The sequence below is a fragment of the Molothrus ater genome, unplaced genomic scaffold (genome assembly GCF_012460135.2).
Source record: "Molothrus ater isolate BHLD 08-10-18 breed brown headed cowbird unplaced genomic scaffold, BPBGC_Mater_1.1 matUn_MA646, whole genome shotgun sequence".
Lineage (NCBI taxonomy): Eukaryota > Metazoa > Chordata > Aves > Passeriformes > Icteridae > Molothrus > Molothrus ater.
The window spans coordinates 5,549-32,908 of record NW_023416807.1 but is presented as its reverse complement, the minus strand read 5'-3'; the positions used below and the strand labels follow the sequence as shown (position 1 = coordinate 32,908).

General features: G+C 48.2%; 1 long non-coding RNA gene across 1 annotated transcript; it reads left to right on the top strand.

Annotated features, from left to right (window-relative positions):
- Positions 1–23,796: 23,796 nt before the first annotated feature.
- LOC129047138 (uncharacterized) lies at positions 23,797–25,228 on the top strand. Its single transcript, XR_008509133.1, has 3 exons — positions 23,797–24,710; positions 24,811–24,838; positions 24,926–25,228. It is a non-coding gene; the product is annotated as an uncharacterized LOC129047138 (long non-coding RNA).
- The last annotated feature ends 2,132 nt before the right edge of the window (positions 25,229–27,360 follow it).

Sequence of the window (27,360 nt, the reverse complement as noted above, 5' to 3'; positions counted from 1 at the left end):
GTTTGCGCCTGGGATGGAACCTCTAGAGGTGGAACTGAAATCAATGTGGGGCTGGGAAGTGGACTGTAAGGCTGTGATTTGAATGAAAACAGAAAAGGTCCTAGACCTGTGAATGGGGCTGTGGGCAATGAGATGAACTTATGCAGGAGCTGGCACAGTGACAAGGGATTGTTGGGCGGGAGGTAAAATCACTGCAGGGCTGGAATATTGCTGGTGGGGGGGTTGTGAGAGGCTCGTGCGGGAGCTGAATTGTTGCCGAGGTGGAGCCAAGATCAAGATGCTGCTCTTATGAGCTGGAGAAACACAGAGCTGGAGCTGCAAGAAGTGAGCTGGCAGTAAAATAAAGCTTGTGGGTCAAGAGCTGAAAGAGCTTAAATCACTGTAGGCCTGGTGCTGTCATCATTGCAGGTGTGGGATGGGGGCTGAACATGGCATAGAAACCATAGGGCTGGCACGGAGATGGTAAAATAAAGCTTGTGGGTCAAGAGCTGAAAGAGCTGAAATCACTGGGTCTGGTGCTGTCTTCATTGCAGGTGGGGAATCAGGGCTGAACACAGCATAAGAACTATAGGTCTGGCACGGAGACCTTAGTGTTCTTGCGTCAAAATCCCTGTAGGCCTGTGACGTGGCTGCAGGGGCTGGGGATTGTGACTGAAACTAGAACAGAACGTGTGGAGCGGGAAAGGGGGCTGCAGCCTTGCGCCTGAAAACCCCGTCGATGGTAGAATATTGTTTGCGCCTGGGATGGAACCTCTAGAGGTGGAACTGAAATCAATGTGGGGCAGGGAAGTGGACTGTAAGGCTGTGATTTGAATGAAAACAGAAAAGGTCCTAGACCTGTGAATGGGGCTGTGGGCAATGAGATGAACTTATGCAGGAGCTGGCACAGTGACAAGGGATTGTTGGGCGGGAGGTAAAATCACTGCAGGGCTGGAATATTGCTGGTGGGGGGGGTTGTGAGAGGCTTGTGTGGGGACTGAATTGTTGCCGAGCTGGAGCCAAGATCAAGATGCTGCCCTTAGAAGCTGGAGAAACACAGAGCTGGAGCTGCAAGAAGAGAGCTGGCAGTAAAATAAAGCTTGTGGGTCAAGAGCTGAAAGAGCTGAAATCACTGTAGGCCTGGTGCTGTCATCATTGCAGGTGTGGGATGGGGGCTGAACATGGCATAAGAACCATAGGGCTGGCACGGAGATGGTAAAATAAAGCTTGTGGGTCAAGAGCTGAAAGAGCTGAAATCACTGGGTCTGTTGCTGTCTTCATTGCAGGTGGGGAATCAGGGCTGAACACAGCATAAGAACTATAGGTCTGGCACGGAGACCTTAGTGTTCTTGCGTCAAAATCACTGTAGGCCTGTGACGTGGCTGCAGGGGCTGGGGATTGTGACTGAAACTAGAACAGAACGTGTGGAGCGGGAAAGGGGGCTGCAGCCTTGCGCCTGAAAACCCCGTCGATGGTAGAATATTGTTTGTGCCTGGGATGGAACCTCTCGAGGTGGAACTGAAATCAATGTGGGGCAGGGAAGTGGACTGTAAGGCTGTGATATGAATGAAAACAGAAAAGGTCCTAGACCTGTGAATGGGGCTGTGGGCAATGAGATGAACTTATGCAGGAGCTGGCACAGTGACAAGGGATTGTTGGGCGGGAGGTAAAATCACTGCAGGGCTGGAATATTGCTGGTGGGGGGGTTGTGAGAGGCTTGTGTGGGGACTGAATTGTTGCCGAGGTGGAGCCAAGATCAAGATGCTGCCCTTAGAAGCTGGAGAAACACAGAGCTGGAGCTGCAAGAAGAGAGCTGGCAGTAAAATAAAGCTTGTGGGTCAAGAGCTGAAAGAGCTGAAATCACTGGGTCTGGTGCTGTCATCATTGCAGGTGTGGGATGGGGGCTGAACACGGCATAAGAACCATAGGGCTGGCACGGAGATGGTAAAATAAAGCTTGTGGGTCAAGAGCTGAAAGAGCTGAAATCACTGGGTCTGGTGCTGTCTTCATTGCAGGTGGGGAATCAGGGCTGAACACAGCATAAGAACTATAGGTCTGGCACGGAGACCTTAGTGTTCTTGCGTCAAAATCCCTGTAGGCCTGTGACGTGGCTGCAGGGGCTGGGGATTGTGACTGAAACTAGAACAGAACGTGTGGAGCGGGAAAGGGGGCTGCAGCCTTGCGCCTGAAAACCCCGTCGATGGTAGAATATTGTTTGTGCCTGGGATGGAACCTCTCGAGGTGGAACTGAAATCAATGTGGGGCTGGGAAGTGGACTGTAAGGCTGTGATTTGAATGAAAACAGAAAAGGTCCTAGACCTGTGAATGGGGCTGTGGGCAATGAGATGAACTTATGCAGGAACTGGCACAGTGACAAGGGATTGTTGGGCGGGAGGTAAAATCACTGCAGGGCTGGAATATTGCTGGTGGGGGGGGTTGTGAGAGGCTTGTGTGGGGGCTGAATTGTTGCCGAGCTGGAGCCAAGATCAAGATGCTGCCCTTAGAAGCTGGAGAAACACAGAGCTGGAGCTGCAAGAAGAGATCTGGCAGTAAAATAAAGCTTGTGGGTCAAGAGCTGAAAGAGCTGAAATCACTGTAGGCCTGGTGCTGTCATCATTGCAGGTGTGGGATGGGGGCTGAACACGGCATAAGAACCATAGGGCTGGCACGGAGATGGTAAAATAAAGCTTGTGGGTCAAGAGCTGAAAGAGCTGAAATCACTGGGTCTGGTGCTGTCTTCATTGCAGGTGGGGAATCAGGGCTGAACACAGCATAAGAACTATAGGTCTGGCACGGAGACCTTAGTGTTCTTGCGTCAAAATCCCTGTAGGCCTGTGACGTGGCTGCAGGGGCTGGGGATTGTGACTGAAACTAGAACAGAACGTGTGGAGCGGGAAAGGGGGCTGCAGCCTTGCGCCTGAAAACCCCGTCGATGGTAGAATATTGTTTGCGCCTGGGATGGAACCTCTAGAGGTGGAACTGAAATCAATGTGGGGCAGGGAAGTGGACTGTAAGGCTGTGATTTGAATGAAAACAGAAAAGGTCCTAGACCTGTGAATGGGGCTGTGGGCAATGAGATGAACTTATGCAGGAACTGGCACAGTGACAAGGGATTGTTGGGCGGGAGGTAAAATCACTGCAGGGCTGGAATATTGCTGGTGGGGGGGGTTGTGAGAGGCTTGTGTGGGGGCTGAATTGTTGCCGAGCTGGAGCCAAGATCAAGATGCTGCCCTTAGAAGCTGGAGAAACACAGAGCTGGAGCTGCAAGAAGAGAGCTGGCAGTAAAATAAAGCTTGTGGGTCAAGAGCTGAAAGAGCTGAAATCACTGTAGGCCTGGTGCTGTCATCATTGCAGGTGTGGGATGGGGGCTGAACATGGCATAAGAACCATAGGGCTGGCACGGAGATGGTAAAATAAAGCTTGTGGGTCAAGAGCTGAAAGAGCTGAAATCACTGGGTCTGGTGCTGTCTTCATTGCAGGTGGGGAATCAGGGCTGAACACAGCATAAGAACTATAGGTCTGGCACGGAGACCTTAGTGTTCTTGCGTCAAAATCACTGTAGGCCTGTGACGTGGCTGCAGGGGCTGGGGATTGTGACTGAAACTAGAACAGAACGTGTGGAGCGGGAAAGGGGGCTGCAGCCTTGCGCCTGAAAACCCCGTCGATGGTAGAATATTGTTTGTGCCTGGGATGGAACCTCTAGAGGTGGAACTGAAATCAATGTGGGGCAGGGAAGTGGACTGTAAGGCTGTGATATGAATGAAAACAGAAAAGGTCCTAGACCTGTGAATGGGGCTGTGGGCAATGAGATGAACTTATGCAGGAGCTGGCACAGTGACAAGGGATTGTTGGGCGGGAGGTAAAATCACTGCAGGGCTGGAATATTGCTGGTGGGGGGGTTGTGAGAGGCTCGTGCGGGAGCTGAATTGTTGCCGAGGTGGAGCCAAGATCAAGATGCTGCTCTTAGGAGCTGGAGAAACACAGAGCTGGAGCTGCAAGAAGAGAGCTGGCAGTAAAATAAAGCTTGTGGGTCAAGAGCTGAAAGAGCTGAAATCACTGGGTCTGGTGCTGTCATCATTGCAGGTGGGGAATCAGGGCTGAACACAGCATTAGAACCATAGGGCTGGCACGGAGATGGTAAAATAAAGCTTGTGGGTCAAGAGCTGAAAGAGCTGAAATCACTGGGTCTGGTGCTGTCTTCATTGCAGGTGGGGAATCAGGGCTGAACACAGCATAAGAACTATAGGTCTGGCACGGAGACCTTAGTGTTCTTGCGTCAAAATCCCTGTAGGCCTGTGACGTGGCTGCAGGGGCTGGGGATTGTGACTGAAACTAGAACAGAACGTGTGGAGCGGGAAAGGGGGCTGCAGCCTTGCGCCTGAAAACCCCGTCGATGGTAGAATATTGTTTGCGCCTGGGATGGAACCTCTAGAGGTGGAACTGAAATCAATGTGGGGCAGGGAAGTGGACTGTAAGGCTGTGATTTGAATGAAAACAGAAAAGGTCCTAGACCTGTGAATGGGGCTGTGGGCAATGAGATGAACTTATGCAGGAGCTGGCACAGTGACAAGGGATTGTTGGGCGGGAGGTAAAATCACTGCAGGGCTGGAATATTGCTGGTGGGGGGGGTTGTGAGAGGCTTGTGTGGGGGCTGAATTGTTGCCGAGCTGGAGCCAAGATCAAGATGCTGCCCTTAGAAGCTGGAGAAACACAGAGCTGGAGCTGCAAGAAGAGAGCTGGCAGTAAAATAAAGCTTGTGGGTCAAGAGCTGAAAGAGCTGAAATCACTGTAGGCCTGGTGCTGTCATCATTGCAGGTGTGGGATGGGGGCTGAACATGGCATAAGAACCATAGGGCTGGCACGGAGATGGTAAAATAAAGCTTGTGGGTCAAGAGCTGAAAGAGCTGAAATCACTGGGTCTGGTGCTGTCTTCATTGCAGGTGGGGAATCAGGGCTGAACACAGCATAAGAACTATAGGTCTGGCACGGAGACCTTAGTGTTCTTGCGTCAAAATCACTGTAGGCCTGTGACGTGGCTGCAGGGGCTGGGGATTGTGACTGAAACTAGAACAGAACGTGTGGAGCGGGAAAGGGGGCTGCAGCCTTGCGCCTGAAAACCCCGTCGATGGTAGAATATTGTTTGTGCCTGGGATGGAACCTCTCGAGGTGGAACTGAAATCAATGTGGGGCAGGGAAGTGGACTGTAAGGCTGTGATATGAATGAAAACAGAAAAGGTCCTAGACCTGTGAATGGGGCTGTGGGCAATGAGATGAACTTATGCAGGAGCTGGCACAGTGACAAGGGATTGTTGGGCGGGAGGTAAAATCACTGCAGGGCTGGAATATTGCTGGTGGGGGGGTTGTGAGAGGCTTGTGTGGGGACTGAATTGTTGCCGAGGTGGAGCCAAGATCAAGATGCTGCCCTTAGAAGCTGGAGAAACACAGAGCTGGAGCTGCAAGAAGAGAGCTGGCAGTAAAATAAAGCTTGTGGGTCAAGAGCTGAAAGAGCTGAAATCACTGTAGGCCTGGTGCTGTCATCATTGCAGGTGTGGGATGGGGGCTGAACATGGCATAGAAACCATAGGGCTGGCATAGAGACGGTAAAATAAAGCTTGTGGGTCAAGAGCTGAAAGAGCTGAAATCACTGGGCTGGTTCTGTCATCATTGCGGGTCTGGGATGGGGGGTGAACATGGCATAGAAACCATAGGGCTAGCACGGAGACCTTAGTTTTCTTGAGTCGAAATCACTGTAGGCCTGTGATATGGCTGCAGGGGCTGGGGATTGTGACTGAAACTAGAACAGAACGTGTGGAGCGGGAAAGGGGGCTGCAGCCTTGCGCCTGAAAACCCCGTCGATGGTAGAATATTGTTTGTGCCTGGGATGGAACCTCTCGAGGTGGAACTGAAATCAATGTGGGGCTGGGAAGTGGACTGTAAGGCTGTGATTTGAATGAAAACAGAAAAGGTCCTAGACCTGTGAATGGGGCAGTGGGCAATGAGATGAACTTATGCAGGAGCTGGCACAGTGACAAGGGATTGTTGGGCGGGAGGTAAAATCACTGCAGGGCTGGAATATTGCTGGCGGGGGGGTTGTGAGAGGCTTGTGTGGGGGCTGAATTGTTGCCGAGGTGGAGCCAAGATCAAGATGCTGCCCTTAGGAGCTGGAGAAACACAGAGCTGGAGCTGCAAGAAGAGATCTGGCAGTAAAATAAAGCTTGTGGGTCAAGAGCTGAAAGAGCTGAAATCACTGGGTCTGGTGCTGTCTTCATTGCAGGTGTGGGATGGGGGCTGAACACGGCATAAGAACCATAGGGCTGGCACGGAGATGGTAAAATAAAGCTTGTGGGTCAAGAGCTGAAAGAGCTGAAATCACTGGGTCTGGTGCTGTCTTCATTGCAGGTGGGGAATCAGGGCTGAACACAGCATAAGAACTATAGGTCTGGCACGGAGACCTTAGTGTTCTTGCGTCAAAATCCCTGTAGGCCTGTGACGTGGCTGCAGGGGCTGGGGATTGTGACTGAAACTAGAACAGAACGTGTGGAGCGGGAAAGGGGGCTGCAGCCTTGCGCCTGAAAACCCCGTCGATGGTAGAATATTGTTTGCGCCTGGGATGGAACCTCTAGAGGTGGAACTGAAATCAATGTGGGGCAGGGAAGTGGACTGTAAGGCTGTGATTTGAATGAAAACAGAAAAGGTCCTAGACCTGTGAATGGGGCTGTGGGCAATGAGATGAACTTATGCAGGAGCTGGCACAGTGACAAGGGATTGTTGGGCGGGAGGTAAAATCACTGCAGGGCTGGAATATTGCTGGTGGGGGGGGTTGTGAGAGGCTTGTGTGGGGGCTGAATTGTTGCCGAGCTGGAGCCAAGATCAAGATGCTGCCCTTAGAAGCTGGAGAAACACAGAGCTGGAGCTGCAAGAAGAGAGCTGGCAGTAAAATAAAGCTTGTGGGTCAAGAGCTGAAAGAGCTGAAATCACTGTAGGCCTGGTGCTGTCATCATTGCAGGTGTGGGATGGGGGCTGAACATGGCATAGAAACCATAGGGCTGGCATAGAGACGGTAAAATAAAGCTTGTGGGTCAAGAGCTGAAAGAGCTGAAATCACTGGGCTGGTTCTGTCATCATTGCGGGTCTGGGATGGGGGGTGAACATGGCATAGAAACCATAGGGCTAGCACGGAGACCTTAGTTTTCTTGAGTCGAAATCACTGTAGGCCTGTGATATGGCTGCAGGGGCTGGGGATTGTGACTGAAACTAGAACAGAACGTGTGGAGCGGGAAAGGGGGCTGCAGCCTTGCGCCTGAAAACCCCGTCGATGGTAGAATATTGTTTGTGCCTGGGATGGAACCTCTCGAGGTGGAACTGAAATCAATGTGGGGCTGGGAAGTGGACTGTAAGGCTGTGATTTGAATGAAAACAGAAAAGGTCCTAGACCTGTGAATGGGGCAGTGGGCAATGAGATGAACTTATGCAGGAGCTGGCACAGTGACAAGGGATTGTTGGGCGGGAGGTAAAATCACTGCAGGGCTGGAATATTGCTGGCGGGGGGGTTGTGAGAGGCTTGTGTGGGGGCTGAATTGTTGCCGAGGTGGAGCCAAGATCAAGATGCTGCCCTTAGGAGCTGGAGAAACACAGAGCTGGAGCTGCAAGAAGAGATCTGGCAGTAAAATAAAGCTTGTGGGTCAAGAGCTGAAAGAGCTGAAATCACTGGGTCTGGTGCTGTCTTCATTGCAGGTGTGGGATGGGGGCTGAACACGGCATAAGAACCATAGGGCTGGCACGGAGATGGTAAAATAAAGCTTGTGGGTCAAGAGCTGAAAGAGCTGAAATCACTGGGTCTGGTGCTGTCTTCATTGCAGGTGGGGAATCAGGGCTGAACACAGCATAAGAACTATAGGTCTGGCACGGAGACCTTAGTGTTCTTGCGTCAAAATCCCTGTTGGCCTGTGACGTGGCTGCAGGGGCTGGGGATTGTGACTGAAACTAGAACAGAACGTGTGGAGCGGGAAAGGGGGCTGCAGCCTTGCGCCTGAAAACCCCGTCGATGGTAGAATATTGTTTGCGCCTGGGATGGAACCTCTAGAGGTGGAACTGAAATCAATGTGGGGCTGGGAAGTGGACTGTAAGGCTGTGATTTGAATGAAAACAGAAAAGGTCCTAGACCTGTGAATGGGGCTGTGGGCAATGAGATGAACTTATGCAGGAGCTGGCACAGTGACAAGGGATTGTTGGGCGGGAGGTAAAATCACTGCAGGGCTGGAATATTGCTGGTGGGGGGGTTGTGAGAGGCTCGTGCGGGAGCTGAATTGTTGCCGAGGTGGAGCCAAGATCAAGATGCTGCTCTTATGAGCTGGAGAAACACAGAGCTGGAGCTGCAAGAAGTGAGCTGGCAGTAAAATAAAGCTTGTGGGTCAAGAGCTGAAAGAGCTTAAATCACTGTAGGCCTGGTGCTGTCATCATTGCAGGTGTGGGATGGGGGCTGAACATGGCATAGAAACCATAGGGCTGGCACGGAGATGGTAAAATAAAGCTTGTGGGTCAAGAGCTGAAAGAGCTGAAATCACTGGGTCTGGTGCTGTCTTCATTGCAGGTGGGGAATCAGGGCTGAACACAGCATAAGAACTATAGGTCTGGCACGGAGACCTTAGTGTTCTTGCGTCAAAATCCCTGTAGGCCTGTGACGTGGCTGCAGGGGCTGGGGATTGTGACTGAAACTAGAACAGAACGTGTGGAGCGGGAAAGGGGGCTGCAGCCTTGCGCCTGAAAACCCCGTCGATGGTAGAATATTGTTTGCGCCTGGGATGGAACCTCTAGAGGTGGAACTGAAATCAATGTGGGGCAGGGAAGTGGACTGTAAGGCTGTGATTTGAATGAAAACAGAAAAGGTCCTAGACCTGTGAATGGGGCTGTGGGCAATGAGATGAACTTATGCAGGAACTGGCACAGTGACAAGGGATTGTTGGGCGGGAGGTAAAATCACTGCAGGGCTGGAATATTGCTGGTGGGGGGGGTTGTGAGAGGCTTGTGTGGGGACTGAATTGTTGCCGAGCTGGAGCCAAGATCAAGATGCTGCCCTTAGAAGCTGGAGAAACACAGAGCTGGAGCTGCAAGAAGAGAGCTGGCAGTAAAATAAAGCTTGTGGGTCAAGAGCTGAAAGAGCTGAAATCACTGTAGGCCTGGTGCTGTCATCATTGCAGGTGTGGGATGGGGGCTGAACATGGCATAAGAACCATAGGGCTGGCACGGAGATGGTAAAATAAAGCTTGTGGGTCAAGAGCTGAAAGAGCTGAAATCACTGGGTCTGTTGCTGTCTTCATTGCAGGTGGGGAATCAGGGCTGAACACAGCATAAGAACTATAGGTCTGGCACGGAGACCTTAGTGTTCTTGCGTCAAAATCACTGTAGGCCTGTGACGTGGCTGCAGGGGCTGGGGATTGTGACTGAAACTAGAACAGAACGTGTGGAGCGGGAAAGGGGGCTGCAGCCTTGCGCCTGAAAACCCCGTCGATGGTAGAATATTGTTTGTGCCTGGGATGGAACCTCTCGAGGTGGAACTGAAATCAATGTGGGGCAGGGAAGTGGACTGTAAGGCTGTGATTTGAATGAAAACAGAAAAGGTCCTAGACCTGTGAATGGGGCTGTGGGCAATGAGATGAACTTATGCAGGAGCTGGCACAGTGACAAGGGATTGTTGGGCGGGAGGTAAAATCACTGCAGGGCTGGAATATTGCTGGTGGGGGGGTTGTGAGAGGCTTGTGTGGGGACTGAATTGTTGCCGAGGTGGAGCCAAGATCAAGATGCTGCCCTTAGAAGCTGGAGAAACACAGAGCTGGAGCTGCAAGAAGAGAGCTGGCAGTAAAATAAAGCTTGTGGGTCAAGAGCTGAAAGAGCTGAAATCACTGGGTCTGGTGCTGTCATCATTGCAGGTGTGGGATGGGGGCTGAACACGGCATAAGAACCATAGGGCTGGCACGGAGATGGTAAAATAAAGCTTGTGGGTCAAGAGCTGAAAGAGCTGAAATCACTGGGTCTGGTGCTGTCTTCATTGCAGGTGGGGAATCAGGGCTGAACACAGCATAAGAACTATAGGTCTGGCACGGAGACCTTAGTGTTCTTGCGTCAAAATCCCTGTAGGCCTGTGACGTGGCTGCAGGGGCTGGGGATTGTGACTGAAACTAGAACAGAATGTGTGGAGCGGGAAAGGGGGCTGCAGCCTTGCGCCTGAAAACCCCGTCGATGGTAGAATATTGTTTGCGCCTGGGATGGAACCTCTAGAGGTGGAACTGAAATCAATGTGGGGCAGGGAAGTGGACTGTAAGGCTGTGATATGAATGAAAACAGAAAAGGTCCTAGACCTGTGAATGGGGCTGTGGGCAATGAGATGAACTTATGCAGGAGCTGGCACAGTGACAAGGGATTGTTGGGCGGGAGGTAAAATCACTGCAGGGCTGGAATATTGCTGGTGGGGGGGGTTGTGAGAGGCTTGTGTGGGGGCTGAATTGTTGCCGAGCTGGAGCCAAGATCAAGATGCTGCCCTTAGAAGCTGGAGAAACACAGAGCTGGAGCTGCAAGAAGAGAGCTGGCAGTAAAATAAAGCTTGTGGGTCAAGAGCTGAAAGAGCTGAAATCACTGTAGGCCTGGTGCTGTCATCATTGCAGGTGTGGGATGGGGGCTGAACATGGCATAAGAACCATAGGGCTGGCACGGAGATGGTAAAATAAAGCTTGTGGGTCAAGAGCTGAAAGAGCTGAAATCACTGGGTCTGTTGCTGTCTTCATTGCAGGTGGGGAATCAGGGCTGAACACAGCATAAGAACTATAGGTCTGGCACGGAGACCTTAGTGTTCTTGCGTCAAAATCACTGTAGGCCTGTGACGTGGCTGCAGGGGCTGGGGATTGTGACTGAAACTAGAACAGAACGTGTGGAGCGGGAAAGGGGGCTGCAGCCTTGCGCCTGAAAACCCCGTCGATGGTAGAATATTGTTTGCGCCTGGGATGGAACCTCTAGAGGTGGAACTGAAATCAATGTGGGGCAGGGAAGTGGACTGTAAGGCTGTGATTTGAATGAAAACAGAAAAGGTCCTAGACCTGTGAATGGGGCTGTGGGCAATGAGATGAACTTATGCAGGAACTGGCACAGTGACAAGGGATTGTTGGGCGGGAGGTAAAATCACTGCAGGGCTGGAATATTGCTGGTGGGGGGGGTTGTGAGAGGCTTGTGTGGGGACTGAATTGTTGCCGAGCTGGAGCCAAGATCAAGATGCTGCCCTTAGAAGCTGGAGAAACACAGAGCTGGAGCTGCAAGAAGAGAGCTGGCAGTAAAATAAAGCTTGTGGGTCAAGAGCTGAAAGAGCTGAAATCACTGTAGGCCTGGTGCTGTCATCATTGCAGGTGTGGGATGGGGGCTGAACATGGCATAAGAACCATAGGGCTGGCACGGAGATGGTAAAATAAAGCTTGTGGGTCAAGAGCTGAAAGAGCTGAAATCACTGGGTCTGTTGCTGTCTTCATTGCAGGTGGGGAATCAGGGCTGAACACAGCATAAGAACTATAGGTCTGGCACGGAGACCTTAGTGTTCTTGCGTCAAAATCCCTGTAGGCCTGTGACGTGGCTGCAGGGGCTGGGGATTGTGACTGAAACTAGAACAGAACGTGTGGAGCGGGAAAGGGGGCTGCAGCCTTGCGCCTGAAAACCCCGTCGATGGTAGAATATTGTTTGTGCCTGGGATGGAACCTCTCGAGGTGGAACTGAAATCAATGTGGGGCAGGGAAGTGGACTGTAAGGCTGTGATATGAATGAAAACAGAAAAGGTCCTAGACCTGTGAATGGGGCTGTGGGCAATGAGATGAACTTATGCAGGAGCTGGCACAGTGACAAGGGATTGTTGGGCGGGAGGTAAAATCACTGCAGGGCTGGAATATTGCTGGTGGGGGGGTTGTGAGAGGCTTGTGTGGGGACTGAATTGTTGCCGAGGTGGAGCCAAGATCAAGATGCTGCCCTTAGAAGCTGGAGAAACACAGAGCTGGAGCTGCAAGAAGAGAGCTGGCAGTAAAATAAAGCTTGTGGGTCAAGAGCTGAAAGAGCTGAAATCACTGGGTCTGGTGCTGTCATCATTGCAGGTGTGGGATGGGGGCTGAACACGGCATAAGAACCATAGGGCTGGCACGGAGATGGTAAAATAAAGCTTGTGGGTCAAGAGCTGAAAGAGCTGAAATCACTGGGCTGGTTCTGTCATCATTGCGGGTCTGGGATGGGGGGTGAACATGGCATAGAAACCATAGGGCTAGCACGGAGACCTTAGTTTTCTTGAGTCGAAATCACTGTAGGCCTGTGATATGGCTGCAGGGGCTGGGGATTGTGACTGAAACTAGAACAGAACGTGTGGAGCGGGAAAGGGGGCTGCAGCCTTGCGCCTGAAAACCCAGTCGATGGTAGAATATTGTTTGCGCCTGGGATGGAACGTCTAGAGGTGGAACTGAAATCAATGTGGGGCAGGGAAGTGGACTGTAAGGCTGTGATTTGAATGAAAACAGAAAAGGTCCTAGACCTGTGAATGGGGCTGTGGGCAATGAGATGAACTTATGCAGGAGCTGGCACAGTGACAAGGGATTGTTGGGCGGGAGGTAAAATCACTGCAGGGCTGGAATATTGCTGGTGGGGGGGGTTTTGAGAGGCTCGTGCCTGGGCTGAATTGTTGCTCAGATGGAGCCAAGATGAAGATGCTGTGCTTTGAAGCTGGAGAAACATAGAGCTGGAGCTGCAAGAAGAGAGATGGGAGTAAAATAGAGATCATAAAATATTTTAGCCTTCATAAAGGTGGAGTCCAGATTCTCACCTCTTCCCTTGTCCTGGGGACCCTCAAAGACCACCACAATCTGCGGCCGAGTGGGTTTGTGCGAGCTTCTCAGTAACCCTCGGCCGGTCCCGAGTTGGCAGACACCGGGGGGGCAGCTGTGCACGGCCAACAGCGAGGAGACACTGTCTGTGGCCCGAGGGTGCTGAGGGCACCTGGGCTGGGGGGAGACACTCTCTGTGCTCCGAGGGTACTGAGGGCACCTGGGCTGGGGGCAGACACTCTCTGTGCCCCCAGGGTACTGAGGGCACCTGGGCTGGTCGCCTTTGCAGCAGAAGAGACACCAGAGACAGCGGTAGAAGATAAAGGGCCGACTCTTAGCAGGGGTTAATCCAAGGTTTTATTAGGACCCCCAAAGGAGCTCCTGCACCTCAGGGGGCTCCTGCCCAGAGCCCCGGGAGATGTGCCAAGGTTACATTTTAAGGGAGGTGGAAACCGACAGTAGATAACATCCTACCAACCATTAAGTGACCCTAAGGCATGGATGCTGGGGGATAGACATATAGGACAGCGTATGGGGCAAGGCTTGGGGGGCTGACCCCCAGCCTCTGGCTAATCACTCGACGACTTGGACCGAAACTTCTGGATGGAGGGGATGGGAGGCTGAGTGATTGACAGAGAGCCAGGGTGGGGGTTTGGGGATGATCTCATCTGGGGAGAGGGATAACACAGGTAAAGGGAGGGGGGTACAGTTTGGGATAAACCATTTGGGAAAAATATGGGGATACAAAAGAAAATTACTTCTAAGTATTACAAAGTATAAAAATGTACTACAGCAGGTTTGGGCAGCACCAAATAAAATGTAAAAAAATGCTTTAAAAATAGAAAAATTAAAAATAAAATTTAAATAAAATTAAAATAACAAAATTAATTTAAAATAAATGAAAAACAAAATAAAAACTGTAAAGTGCCGTAAAAGTTACATAAAAGGTAGTGCCATAATGCAAGACCCTCAAACACAACCACAATCACCAGCTTGAGTTGGTCTGGGCAGCACCAAATAAAATAAAATAAAAAGCTTTAAAAATAGAAAAAATAAAAAAAAAAAATAAAAAATAAAATTAAAAAAAATAAAAGCTTTAAAAATAGAAAAATTTTTAAAAAAGCAAGTAAAAAATAAAATAAAAAACTTAAAAACTTTAAAAATAGAAAAATTAAAAATAAAAATTTAATCAAAAATAAAATTAGAAAATTAAAATAAAAAGCTTTAAAAATAGAAAAATAGAAAAATAAAGATTAAATAAAAAATTAATAAAATTAATTATAAATAAATGAAAAACAAAAAAAAAACCCGCAAATGTTCCATAAAAGGTAGTGCCACAAAACGCGACTGCCGCAAAAGGTGCCGTAAAGCGCGACTGTCGTAAAAGGTGCCGTAAAGCGCGACTGTCGAAAAACTGTCGTAAAGCGCGACTGTCGCGCTTAACGGCCCTTTTTACAACAGCCGCGCTTCACGGCTCTACCTTTTATGGAACTTTAATGGTACTTTACAGCACTTTACGGATTTTATTTTGTTTTTCATTATTTTTTAATTAAATTTTTTATTTTTATTGAATTTTTATTTTTAATTTTTCTATTTTTACAGCTTTTTATTTTTTTAATTTTATTTTTATCTTTAATTTTGTTTTAATTTTTCTATTTCTTTTATTTTTAATTTTATTTTTTATTTAATTTTTAGTTTAGATTTTTTTATTTTTAAAGCATTTATTTTTATTTTTTATTTTTTATTTGATTGTTATTTTTGATTTTTCTATTTTTAAAGCATTTTATTTTAATTTTTAATTTTATTTTTATTTAATTTTTTGTTTTATTTTTTTAAAATCAATTATTTTATTTTTTAATATTATTTTTAATTTAATTTTTTTGATTTTTCTATTTTTAAAGCTCTTTTTCTTATTTTTTAATTTTTTATTTTTTAATTAATTTTTAGTTTTAATTTTTCTATTTTTAAATAATTTAATTTATTTTTATAATTTTATTTTTTATTTAATTTTTAGTTTTGATTTTTCTCTTTTTAAAGCTTTTTATTTTATTTTTTAATTTTATCTTTATTTTTTAATTTTTCTATTTTTAAAGCATTTATTTTATTTTTTATTTTTATTTTTTATTTAATTTTTATTTTTGTTTTTTTTATTTTTAAAGCTCTTGTTCTTATTTTTAATTTTTAATTTTTTATTTAATTTTTAGTTTTTATTTTTCTATTTTTAAAGCATTTATTTTAATTTTTTAATTTTATTTTTTATTTTATTTTTATTTTTTCTTTTTCTATTTTTAAAGCTTTTTTGTTATTTTTTAATTTTATTTTTTATTTAATTTTTTTAAATTTTTAAATTTTTTTAATTTTATTTTTTATTTAATTTTTAGTTTAATTTCTTTCTTTTTAATGCATTTATTTTATTTTTTATTTTTTGTTTAATTTTTATTTTTGATTTTTCTATTTTTAAAGCGTTTTTTATTTTTTTAATTTTATTTTTTATTTAATTTTTTAAAAAATTTTTCCATTTTTAAAGCTTTTTTTAAATTTTTTTTATTTATAGAGCTTTTTATTTTATTTTATTTGGTGCTGTCCAGACCAACTCAAGCTGGTGATTGTGGTGGTGTTTGAGGGTCCTGCAGTTACCCCGATTAATAGGTAGAGATGATGTTTGGAGGCCACAGTATTACAGGTAGGGGTTCAACAGTTCTTTAGGGTCTTTCAGGTGATTTTTCAGGGATTTTTAAGGATATTTTAGGGTTTTTTTTACAGGAGTTTTTTAGGAATTCTCTGGAAATGTTTAGGATACCTTTAGGGCTTTTTTAGGGCTTTTAAAATAATTTTTAGGGTGTTTTAATGACTGTCTTACCGGGGCGCCCCAGCCGCCCAAGGCACCCCGTGCCGGCGCCGCGGCGCTCCAGCCCAGCCTCCCGTCAGTGCCGCCCGTGGTCGCTTCCCCTCTCCTGCCGCCCCCGCTGCATGGCGGGCCGAGCCGCGCCTTCCCCACCGCACCCTCCCGCTTCAGAGCTGCTGGATGGCGCAGCTCCGCCGCCTCCTGCAACCACGGACGTCCCAGCGTTCCCTTCCATGGCCGCAGCCGCAGCCCCGTTCCCGTTCCCGCAGCTCCGCCGCCTCCCGCACGCCCCGGCCCGCCCGCTGCCATGATGACTGCCCGCGCTGCCGTAGTGATGGAACCCACGCATGCGCAGTTGCTACAAGCCCTGCACCAGCGATATCACTCCGCGCCGACTCATGGAACCACAGCGCTGCTTCCGGGATCAGCCGCACGCATGCGCAGTTCTATCTCAACGGCCCCGCCGCCACCCCCCACTGCTTTCGCCGCAGCTTTGATACAGCCCGGTCCCGGTTCCGAGCCGCTGCATGCCGCTGTCCAGCCACAGCCGGCATCCCTGTGCCCTGTCACGCCACTTCTGCCGCCACTGCGTCTGTACACGGCACCACAGCAGGCGAAAACTGCAGCGCCTTGCACGTATCCTTCCGCGTCTCTCCTTCTGCCGGGCACCGAGAGATCCCTCCGCAGCGCAGCGCGTAACCGTGCACAACCGATACCTGATGTGCCTCCGCGTTTTCGCCTTCCACACTCCTAGCACCCAGTGGGACTACTTTGTGTCACGATTCGTCTGCACAGCCACATCCATGCACACAAACCGTGCGAGGAGGAGGAGGAGGAGGAGGAGGTTGGAATATGACAGCTGCTTTAATAAATACAGGACAGACAGAGAATTATTTTGCCCTTGCAAATGCCAACCCTTTGATCCCAACACAAAAGAATTTCGAAAAAGAACTGTTCCCAAATAGCTCCAGAGTCCCTTCAGTGTTTGGGACAGATTTCTTGACCCAAAATTAGACAGTAAACCCTGAAAATTTGCCAGCATTAATACCAAAATTAGAAAATAGATACATATCACAAAAAAATTTTGATAATTTTCAACTAACAGACTGGTGTGAAAAACGCCAATCACTTGCTTTTAAAATTTTTGAAAGTTTAATAGAAATAAAATGGTTATAAAAATAGTAATACAATTAGAATAATAATAATTTGGACAATTTGAATTAGGACAATATGAGACAACAAAACAAAGATTTACGGACATCCGGGTACCTTTTTCTGGGCAGCATGAGCCCGAAAAAGGACCCCCGTTAACAAAGGATTAACCTCTAAAAGCAATAGCCTGTTGCATAGTCATACACTTCATACATGATGCATAAATTCCATTCAAATACAGCATTCTGTCTGGTCATCATCCACTTCTTCCTTCTAATCCTAATGGTGCCTTGGAGGCAGGAAGAAGTTTGTTTCTTCTGATAAGAGGGCAATATATAAAAATTCTTTTTCTCTGAAAGATCCAGGTGTCCTGTGGCCGCTATCTTGCTGCAAGTCCTTTCTTTAAAAAAAGTATCTTACATAGCATCGTTTCTATTTTAACAGTTTTTATAACCTAAAACTATATTTAACACACTACTTAAGAGAATCAATACAGCATTCCTTTCTAACACAACACATATAATATTCATTTTAATATTTCAAAAAAGCCAATCATAAAATACCTGCATTTGTCACAATCCCCACTCTTATTCTTTGTAAATCCTTTGGCTTGAGCAATATTTCTTATCTACTTGCATCTTCTGGACTATGCGGGCAAAATAAAACAGGGGATTACACAAGGAAGAAATATAAAAATAGTTGCAACACATAAAATGAAAGATCTTAATTTCTTCTAATACATTACCCTACCAGCTAGGTTTTAACATTGTTTTCTAATTTTTGGACCGGTACCTGGGTTATTATATGCATATATATTTTTTTCTTCTTTGATTTCTTTTGCTTTTTCTAGAATGACTTTTCTGTGCTCATCAATTTTCAACAATTTGATATATTAAACTTTCCACAAACACCCCCTTCTTTGGCCAATAAATAGTGTAAAGCCAACCTATTCTGATACCCTACAGTTTTTGTTTGGCTTAGCTGACTTTATATTAACTCCAATGCCTGGGCAGCTCCATTTGCTATCATTTCTATAACTGCTTGGAGTCTTGTAATATGACTCAATAGATAATTTGGGGTCAATACAGAGTTAAGTTGCTGTGCTGGTTTTACCTTTTCGTTTATTATTTGTTTTTTTACCAAATCTCGAACCGTCAAGATTAAATGTAAAACAAATCCCTCTCTCTCCTTTTGGACATTCAATTCCAAATCTATTACCACATTTTCCTAAGTTTCTTGTAATCCAATAATTTACTCCATTTTGCCTACAGGTTCTTAATTTGGATGGGTTATAACAGTGGCTGTTGATATAGGTGTGTGTAATTAAAGAGGAACTTTGGTTTCTTTCCACGTGATGCTTTCTGCAGCATTTGTGACACAATCTTGCTGGTATCCCGAAAGGGAAAAGAGAACAAATGAGTGCCAGAAACAGGAATAACAGAGGTCCAGTATGCCTTATACTCCCACCTCCCAGGCCTGTGAGGTTGCAACCCACAGCAGGTGTATTTGATCTTCTCGGTGGCAAAAAACAGAGGCCAATCTGGTCGTGCCCTCTTTTCCTTGTCACTTTCTCTTAAATAATTTCCAGGCAAATTGGTTTGGACACCCTTTAACTGTGGTCTCTTACCGTTCTTCAGGTATCTCTCATTCACCAGGCACTAGTAATTCCCATCCACAAAACTAAGTTATTACTTGAACACTTTTTGCAATAAGAGCATAAATGTTGTGAACTACAATACTAATTATTCTCACAATTCAAGCATTTACTTATAACCCAGCTAGCATGTCCAGTATTGGAATGAATCAAATAAAGTTTACTGATGGAAATGGTAATTCCCCTTCTCCCCTGTACAATTCTCAGGCTAAGGTCAGAACACAAAAACAGTCTTGATCCTTCTATCTGGAGTATTCCTCCCCTAAGGAGATGTTTTATTCAGGCAAGACCAGAATAAAACCAGGCAGTGTTTGAAATCAGTGGTACAAGCGTTGTCTTAATTCTTAATTCTGTGTTGTTCTTTGTACATTTCTTGGATCATTTGCCTTTTTTGAAACTATTACCACTCAGTCCCCTTTGAGAAAACGCCAAGGGAAGAGCCCTTTTGCCAAGGGGCAGCATCTGAGCAGGCCAGGCAGCACGTGGGGTTCCAGGAGAGGGCTTTCAACTTTCCCCTTTTACTGTGCCAGTCCCTCCCCAGAGCCCCCAGATCCTCCACAGCACTCCCAGAAAGGAGAGGGGTTATTAGGAGAAAAAGGGTTTAGAAACAAGGGAAAATGCTTCCTTTTCCTTTATTTTTTGTGTTCAAACAGGGAGGGACTCTGCTTCCCCTGCAATTTTAGTGGTCTCAGTTGAAAGAATCCCTGCCTTTTCTATGCTGTTAGGGGTGTTAATTGACAGGGAGTCCTCATTTTCGATTATTCCCCAGTTTAAATAGAAGGGGAAAATCTTGACAAGGTTTCTTATGGGTTTGAATTAAGGGTAGCCGCCCCCTTTTTATTGTCCTGAGGCCTAAATTGAGGGAGAAGCCCAGCTGTCCCTCCATCTTAAGAGTTGAACTGAGGGAAAAATCCCTCTTTTTTCATCCCTGGAGAGATTTAAAGAGAGAAGAAAACCCTTCTTTTCCCAATAATTAAGGAGAGTAAATTAAAGGGCAGAAGCTATTTATTTGCCATTGTATTAGTTTCAGTAGAGGTAGCTGCCCCATTTCCTCTGTTTAAGGGGTGCACTGGAAGGAAGCTCTGCTTTTTTCAGCATTTTAAGGGTTTAAAAATACATTTCAGGGCCCTTCTTTCTGTGCCATAGGACCAAGTATCTCAGAGCAGGGTGAGCCTAGCATGCACTTAACCCTTACACTGCCTGGGAAGCTTTTATTTTTCTTATTTTTACTTATAATGTAGATAGGCCTAATTAGAGGTCCCAAGGAGACTTAGACGATTCATATCATAAGCATTCTTCTCCACCGGGCTCAGTCACACATGAAGTCCTACTTAGTAGCCACTAAGGAATAATTATGTAAGTTCACAGCAAATTAGCCAATTTATCTAGTTATGCTGCCTAAACAGAAAGTTTTATTTCTTACCAGTTTTCTGCCTATTTACTTCAAGTAGTTGTTGCAAAAAACAAAGCGCTGTTATTTTTCAGAAGAGTTTTCTTCTCTAACAAGCCCTTTGCTCCCCTTGAATTTGAGTCAGAGGAGCCAAACAGCTGCAACTGCTCTGAGGGCTTTCATACCGGGTGGGATTCACCCCCCTCCCTTTTCCTGGGTGCCATGGGAACGAGAGGCGGGCACCATCAGGGGTATATTAACCCCAGCCTTTGCTCAGGACCTTCATTCCCTCTCTGGGATGTGCTGGGATCAGAGCTCTCCTCTCATTTCACTCTCATTTCAGGTAAGAGGCTCTTTCAGCTTATCTCAGCTTGTTTTCAGCAGGTGTTTCTGGGCATCTAAAGCAACAGAGGCTTTGAAGATACTGTGAAGAAAACAGCATAGAATACAGGGAGTATTTAAGTTCACAGTTTTGGGTTTTGTGTTTAGGGGTGGTAAAGTGCATTTGTAATTTCCTGTTTTGTTCTTATTTTGTTTTGTATTTTTTTTTAGGAGGAGCGCAGCTTCCAGAGGCTCCAGGTTGTGTCAACTACAACACTTTTTTCAGCAGATTCATCGTGTCACAAGAGGGATCTGCCCAGTGTCCAAGATGATGTTTGAGATTGAGGCTTCAGGTGAGTTGAGGATTGTGACTAGGAGAGGGAGGGTGAGCAGGTATCCGGTTAGGAGTTATTGTTGGGGGGGTGGTTTTGAAGGCAGCAGGGTGAGGAAGGGTGTTTATTTGAGGGCCCCCCCCACCCAAGGCCTTTTAGAAGCCTAGCAGAGGCATTCACACGTCTTGCAGCACACAAGGTCATCCACTGCACTCACAGGAATGCCATTTAACTTTGCCTTTCTCTAACCCAGGTGCTACTCATAATAACGGCCACAGCCTTGGAATCAGGATGAAGCTGGAGCCTGAAGGAGCCAGGCACACTCAGGAGAGGGCAAGTAGCTGACTCGCTGGGATTTGGCCCGCATAACTCTGTACTCATACTTTGGTTTTGTTTTTCTTTATTGTACCTGACTGAGAGGCTAACAGGCGATCACGGGGCCCTCTGAGGCAGACTCATTTCAGGTGCAACGTGGATCCTCATCACCGATCATCCAAAAGATAAGTCAGGGCCACGGCCTGGAGATGGGAGAGCAGCGGGTTGGGAGTTCCTGGGACAGATTTAAAAATTAGCAGAGGGAAAAGCAATCTTCTCCAAGGGGCCTCTTAGGACAGCTAAAGGGAGAGGCTCTAATTTTGACTGCAGCTTTCAGGTGGGCAGCGCAGAGCAGTTCCGGTCCATGTCGTGTTGTCCGGTGTACCGTGTTACCTAGTGTGTCTTTGGGGTCCCTTTTGCCTTTTCCCCTCGAGACCCTCACCACAAGCATAATGTGTTGTGTTTATCGTCCCCCTGTTTGTCACGTTCTGTGTCACGGGTGTCTGCACGTATTTGTGCCGGAGCTGCTCTGCCCTGCCCTGCCGCATAGCCTGCTGCAACAGGACAAGTCCCAGGGACTTGCAGTTTGTGGGGTGTTGCCAGACTCTAGATGATATTCCTAGATAGACAGAAGATGTTTGGAGCTGTGAAGTTATCCCGCAGCCCTTTGACTTTTGTCCTTGCTTTCTTTCAGATGCAGAAGGATAAAATCCAGGGCAAAATCCATCCACCCATTCCGGGTGAGGAGGTTCCCCCAAGCAGGTCAGTCACCGTTTGTCTCTGCAGGGAGAGTGTAAAGTGTGACTCTGTTGCAGCTCTGTTCCTTTTCTTTTTAGGAAGTAAAGCTGGATATCAGCAGTCAAGATGAGGTGGGCAAGGTGAGCATTGAGTAGGGTACAGAAGCAGTTGTTAATGCTCCAGTCTCGCTTTCCAGTGCAACTCTAAGCACCTGTTCCTGTTTCTGCGCTTTAGGCAATCCACTCGGAGTACGCCAAGCCCCAGTCACCGACCGGCCGACACGCTGGGCGCGCCGCTCTCCCGAGCCCTGCGGAAGAATCGCGGGACTCGGTGAGGGAGCTGAGCGTTCTCAGGAGCACGGTGAGTAGCAGACTTGTGGGGTTTTGGCCGAGAGGCTGCCAAGATCAGGCACTGATGTTTGGTTTTCTTTAATACAGCTGTCTGAGAGACACCAGCCCAGTGCCAGCAGGACCTTCCTGGCTGACGAGGTGGCCTTTCTTAGCACCCGAGACCGGCATCCCCAGCTGTGCGAGAGATAAGTAGAGGGCCATGACCCACAGAGGGGATGAAAGCGGGGGGCTGGTTTGGGAATTACTGGGAGGGGTTTTTGAGTCCCCTTTGGAGATGGGGGGGTGTCCATGAAGCAGCCCCTTAGGCCCCATAAAAGCAAAGCCTGGCTTTGGATCACAGTGCTGAGGTGCGCAGGGCAGAGCAGTCCCGGTGTGTATCCTGTCACTTGTCTTTTGTGTATTATGTGTTGTTTGGATATGTCATGTCCTTTTACCTTAGGTCGTTGTGGGGCCTGTCAGAAACCCTGGCATCATTGTTAGCACCTGCGATCTCTGCATTCCTCGGCCTGGCACCCAGGCCATGGAACTTTGGACTCAGGAGCTCAGACAGGCATCAGACTCTCTTGTCTCTTTAGAAGCACTGGTCAGATGTCTCTTCAGGTCTTGTTCTGAGCTGTATGGACAGCTCTGCCCCTACAGGATCCATTATGGTGGACTAGGACTTGTGAGAAGGTGAGGGCAGGTAGAGGCTTCTGGCTGTAGGATTCTCGGGCATCCATCTTTGCAGTTTTTGGAATAAATCATTCGGTTAGCATCTTCTTCCTCCAGGTTTCTCTGAGCCTCATCAGCTCGCCATCCATCTTACCTCAGTCATCTAATTTTCTGTCCTTGTGCTCCTTGCAGTCATGGTTCTTGTCTCGAGATTTCTGTCCATGTTGTGTCCCTGTTGTCTGTCACGTCCTGTCTGTCCTGTGTCACGGGTGTGTGCACACATTTGTGCCGGAGCTGCTCTGCCCTGCCGCATAGCCTGGTGTAATAGGACAAGTCCCGGGAAGTTGAAATTTGTAATGTGGGGTGTAGTTGGACTCTAGATGCCATTCCTAGATTGATGTAAGGTGTTTGCAGGTTTTGAGTTATCCTGCAGGTGTTTGACATATGTTCTGACTTTCTTTCAGGTGCAGATGCATTGCACCCGTGGCAGAGCCCCCCATCCTGGGTGACGGGGTTCCCACAAGCAGGTCAGGCACCATTTGTTTCTGCAGGGGGAGTGTCAAGTGTGGCCCTGTTACAGCTTTTTTTTTTTGTCTTTATTTTTAGGAAGTATAGCTGGATCCCAGAAATCAAGTTCAGGAGAGCAAGGTGATCAGTAGCATTTCTTGTTGCTGAGCTCTCAATTCCTGGGGCACGTCTCAGTCTCCATTCTCGTTTTTGTGCCTTAGGCCATCCGCTCGGAGCACGCCAAGCTCCCATCCCCTGCGGCAGATGGACCGGGTTTGCCGCTCTCGCCAGCCCTGAGTTCCGGGTCAGGAACTGCCGAGGAGCTGCGGTGAGTCGGGGAAGTAGGGAGGAGGAGCGAGGGTCCCCTCAGGTTTCAGCCATGCCCAATCACCTCATCTCCTCTTAGCCCAGGCACCGCCTGTGACGACGGACTCGGTCTCCGAGCGTGCCCGACACGTGCGACCCGAGCAGCTGAGTGTTCTTAGGAGCACTGTGAGTAGCAGACTTGTGGGGTTTTGGCCGAGGGGCTGCCAAGATCGGGCACTGATGTTTGATTTTCTTTAATACAGCTGTCTGAGAGACACCAGCCCAGTGCCAGCAGGACCTTCCTGGCTGACGAGGTGGCCTTTCTTTGCACCTGAGATGGGCATGCCCAGCTGTGCGAGAGATAAGTAGAGGGCCACGACCCACAGAGGGGATGAAAGCAGGGTGCTGGTTTGGGAATTACTGGGAGGGGTTTTTGAGTCTCCTTTGCAGATGGGGCTGTCCATGAAGCAGCCCCTTAGGCCCCATAAAAGCAAAGCCTGGCTTTGGATCACAGTGCTGAGGTGCGCAGGGCAGAGCAGTCCCGGTGTGTATCGTGTCACTTGTCTTTTGTGTATTATGTGTTGTTTGGATATGTCATGTCCTTTACCTTAGGTCTTTGAGGGGCCTGTCAGAAACCCTGGCATCATTGTTAGCATCTGTGATCTCTGCATTCCTTGGCCTGGCAGCCAGGCCATAGAACTTTGGACTCAGGAGCTCAGACAGGCATCAGACTCTCTTGTCTCTTTAGAAGCATCCGGTCAGATGTCTTTTCAGGTCTTGTTCTGAGCTGTATGGACAGCTATGTCCCGCCAGGATCCATTATGGCGGACTAGGACTTGTGAGAAGGTGAGGGCAGGTAGAGGCTTCTGGCCGTAGGTTTCTCGGGCATCCATCTTTGCAGTTCTTGGAATAAATCATTCAGTTAGCATCTTCTTCCTTCAGGTTTCTCTGAGCCTCATCAGCTCACCATCAGTCTCTCCTCGGTCATCTCATTTGGCATCTTCTCAGTCCTTGCAGTCATCCTTCTTGCCCAGAGATTTCTGTCCGTGTTGTGTCCCCGTTGTCTGTCACGTCCCGTCTGTCCCGTGTCACGGGTGTGTGCACACACATTTGTGCCGGAGCTGCTCTGCCCTGCTGCATAGCCCTGTGCAACAGGAGAAGCCCCAGGGACTTGAAGTTTGTAATGTGGGGTGTAGTTGGACTCCAGGTGGGATTTGTAGATGGACACAAGATATCTGGAGCTCTTAAGTTATCCTGCAACAGCTTGACTCTTGTCCTGACATTTTTTTTCAGATTCAGATGGATTAAATGTGTGCCAGAGGCCCCCATCCCGGGTGAGTGGTTTCCCCCGAGCAGGTGAGGCACCATTTGTCTCTGCAGCAGAAGTGTATGTGGTGACTCTGTTACAGCTCTGTTCTTTGTCTTTCTTTTTAGGAAGTAAATCTGGATACCAGCAGTCAAGGTGAGCAGTGGAGAGAAGTAGCTGTTATTGCTCAGGTCTCAGTTTCTGGTGCTGCTCTAAGCTTCCATTCTCTTTTTTGTGCTTTAGGCAATCCACTCGGAGCCTGCCGAGCGCCCGTCACCAGCCGGCCGATGCACCGGGTTCCCTGCACGTGTGAGCCCTGTGGACGCGTTACAGGACCTGGTGATGAAGCCCTGAACTCTTCTATTTAAAGGTGCCATCCAGGTGGCCTTCAGCAGCTGCCAAGGAGTTGCGGTGAGTCGGGGAAGTAGGGAGGAGGAGCGAGGGTCCCCTCAGGTTTCAGCCATGCCAAATCACCTCATCTCCTCTTAACCCAGGCACCCCCTGTGATGACGGCCTCGGTCTCCAAGCGTGCCCGAAGCGTGCGGCCCTAGCGGCTGAGCGTTCTTAGGAGCACTGTGAGTAGCAGATTTGTGGGGTTTTGGCCGAGGGGCTGCCAAGATCGGGCACTGATGTTTGATTTTCTTTAATATAGCTGTCTGAGAGACACCAGCCTGGTGCCAGCAGGACCTTCCTGGCTGACAAGGTGGCCTTTCTTTGCAGCCGAGACTGGCATCCCCAGGAGTGCGAGAGATAAGTAGAGGGCCACGACCCACAGAGGGGATGCAAGCAGGGTGCTGGTTTGGGAATTACTGGGAGGGGTTTTTGAGTCTCCTTTGGACATGGGAGGGGTGTCCATGAAGTGCACACCCTTAGGCCCCATAAAAGCAAAGCCTGGCTTTGGATCACAGTGCTGAGGTGCGCAGGGCAGAGCAGTCCTGGTGTGTATCGTGTCACTTGTCTTTTGTGTATTATGTGTTGTTTGGATATGTCATGTCCTTTACCTTAGGTCTTTGAGGGGCCTGTCAGAAACCCTGGCATCATTGTTAGCATCTGTGCTGTCTGCATTCTTTGGCCTGGCAGCCAAGCCATGGAACTTTGGACTCAGGAGCTCAGACAGGCATCAGACTCTCTTGTCTCTTTAGAAGCATCCGGTCAGATGCCTTTTCAGGTCTTGTTCTGCGCTGTATGGACAGCTATGTCCCGCCAGGATCCATTATGGTGGACTAGGACTTGTGAGAAGGTGAGGGCAGGTAGAGGCTTCTGGCTGTAGGATTCTCGGGCATCCATCTTTGCAGTTTTTGGAATAAATCATTCGGTTAGCATCTTCTTCCTCCAGGTTTCTCTGAGCCTCATCAGCTCACCATCGGTCTCCCCTCGGTCATCTCCTTTTGCATTCTCTCAGTCCTCGCAGCCATTTTCCTTGCCAGGAGATTTCTGTCCATGTTGTGTCCCCGTTGTTTGTCACGTCCTGTCTGTCCCGTGTCACGGGTGTCTGCACACACATTTGTGCCGGAGCTGCTCTGCCCTGCTGCATAGCCTGGTGCAATAGGAGAAGTCCCGGGGACTTGAAGTTTGTAATGTGGGGTGTAGTTGGACTCTAGGTGGGATTTGTAGATGGACACAGGATATCTGGAGCTCTTAAGTTTTCCTGCAAAAGCTTGACTCTTGTCCTGACATTTTTTTCAGATTCAGATGGATTAAATGTGTGCCAGAGGGCCCCATCCCGGGTGAGGGGTTTCCCCCAAGCAGGTGAAGCACCATTTGTCTCTGCAGCAGAAGTGTATGTGGTGACTCTGTTACAGCTCTGTTCTTTGTCTTTCTTTTTAGGAAGTAAATCTGGATACCAGCAGTTAAGGTGAGCAGTGGAGGGAAGTAGCTGTTATTGCTCCAGTCTCAGTTTCTGGTGCTGATCTAAGCTTCCATTCTCTTTTTTGTGCTTTAGGCAATCCACTCGGAGCCTGCCAAGCCCCCGTCACCAGCCGGCCGATGCACCGGGTTCCCTGCACGTGCGAGCCCTGTGGACGCGTTACGGGACCTGGTGATGAAGCCCAGAACTTTTCTCTTTAAAGGTGCCATCCAGGTGGCCTTGGGTACCTGCCAAGGAGTTGCGGTGAGTAGGGGAAGTAGGGAGGAGGAGCGAGGGTCCGCTCAGGTTTCAGCAATGCCACATGACCTCGTCTCCTTTTAACCCAGGCTTACACCGTGACAATGTCCTCAGCCTCGGAGCGCGGCCGAAGGGTGCGGCCCCAGGCGCCGGGCATTCTTAGGAGAACGGTGAGTGGCAGAATTGTTGGGTTTTGGCCAGTGTGCTGCAGAGATCATGCACTGATATTTGGATTTCTTTCACGTAGCTGACTGAGAAACAACAGGGAGTTGTTGAACAACAGTGCCAGCAGGAACTTCCCAGATGTTGAGGCTGCCTTCTTTTGCACCTGATATGGATCTGCATCCCCAGCAGTGCGAGAGATAAGTAGAGGGCTACAACCCACAGAGGGGATGAAAGTGGGGCGCAGGGTAGGGACCCACCATGAGGGATTTTTGAGTCTCCTTTGGACATGAGGGTGTCCATGAAGTGCACACCCTTAGGCCCCATAAAAGCAAAGCCTGACTTTGGATCACAGTGCTGAGGTGCGCAGGGCAGAGCAGTCCCGGTGTGTATCGTGTCACTTGTCTTTTGT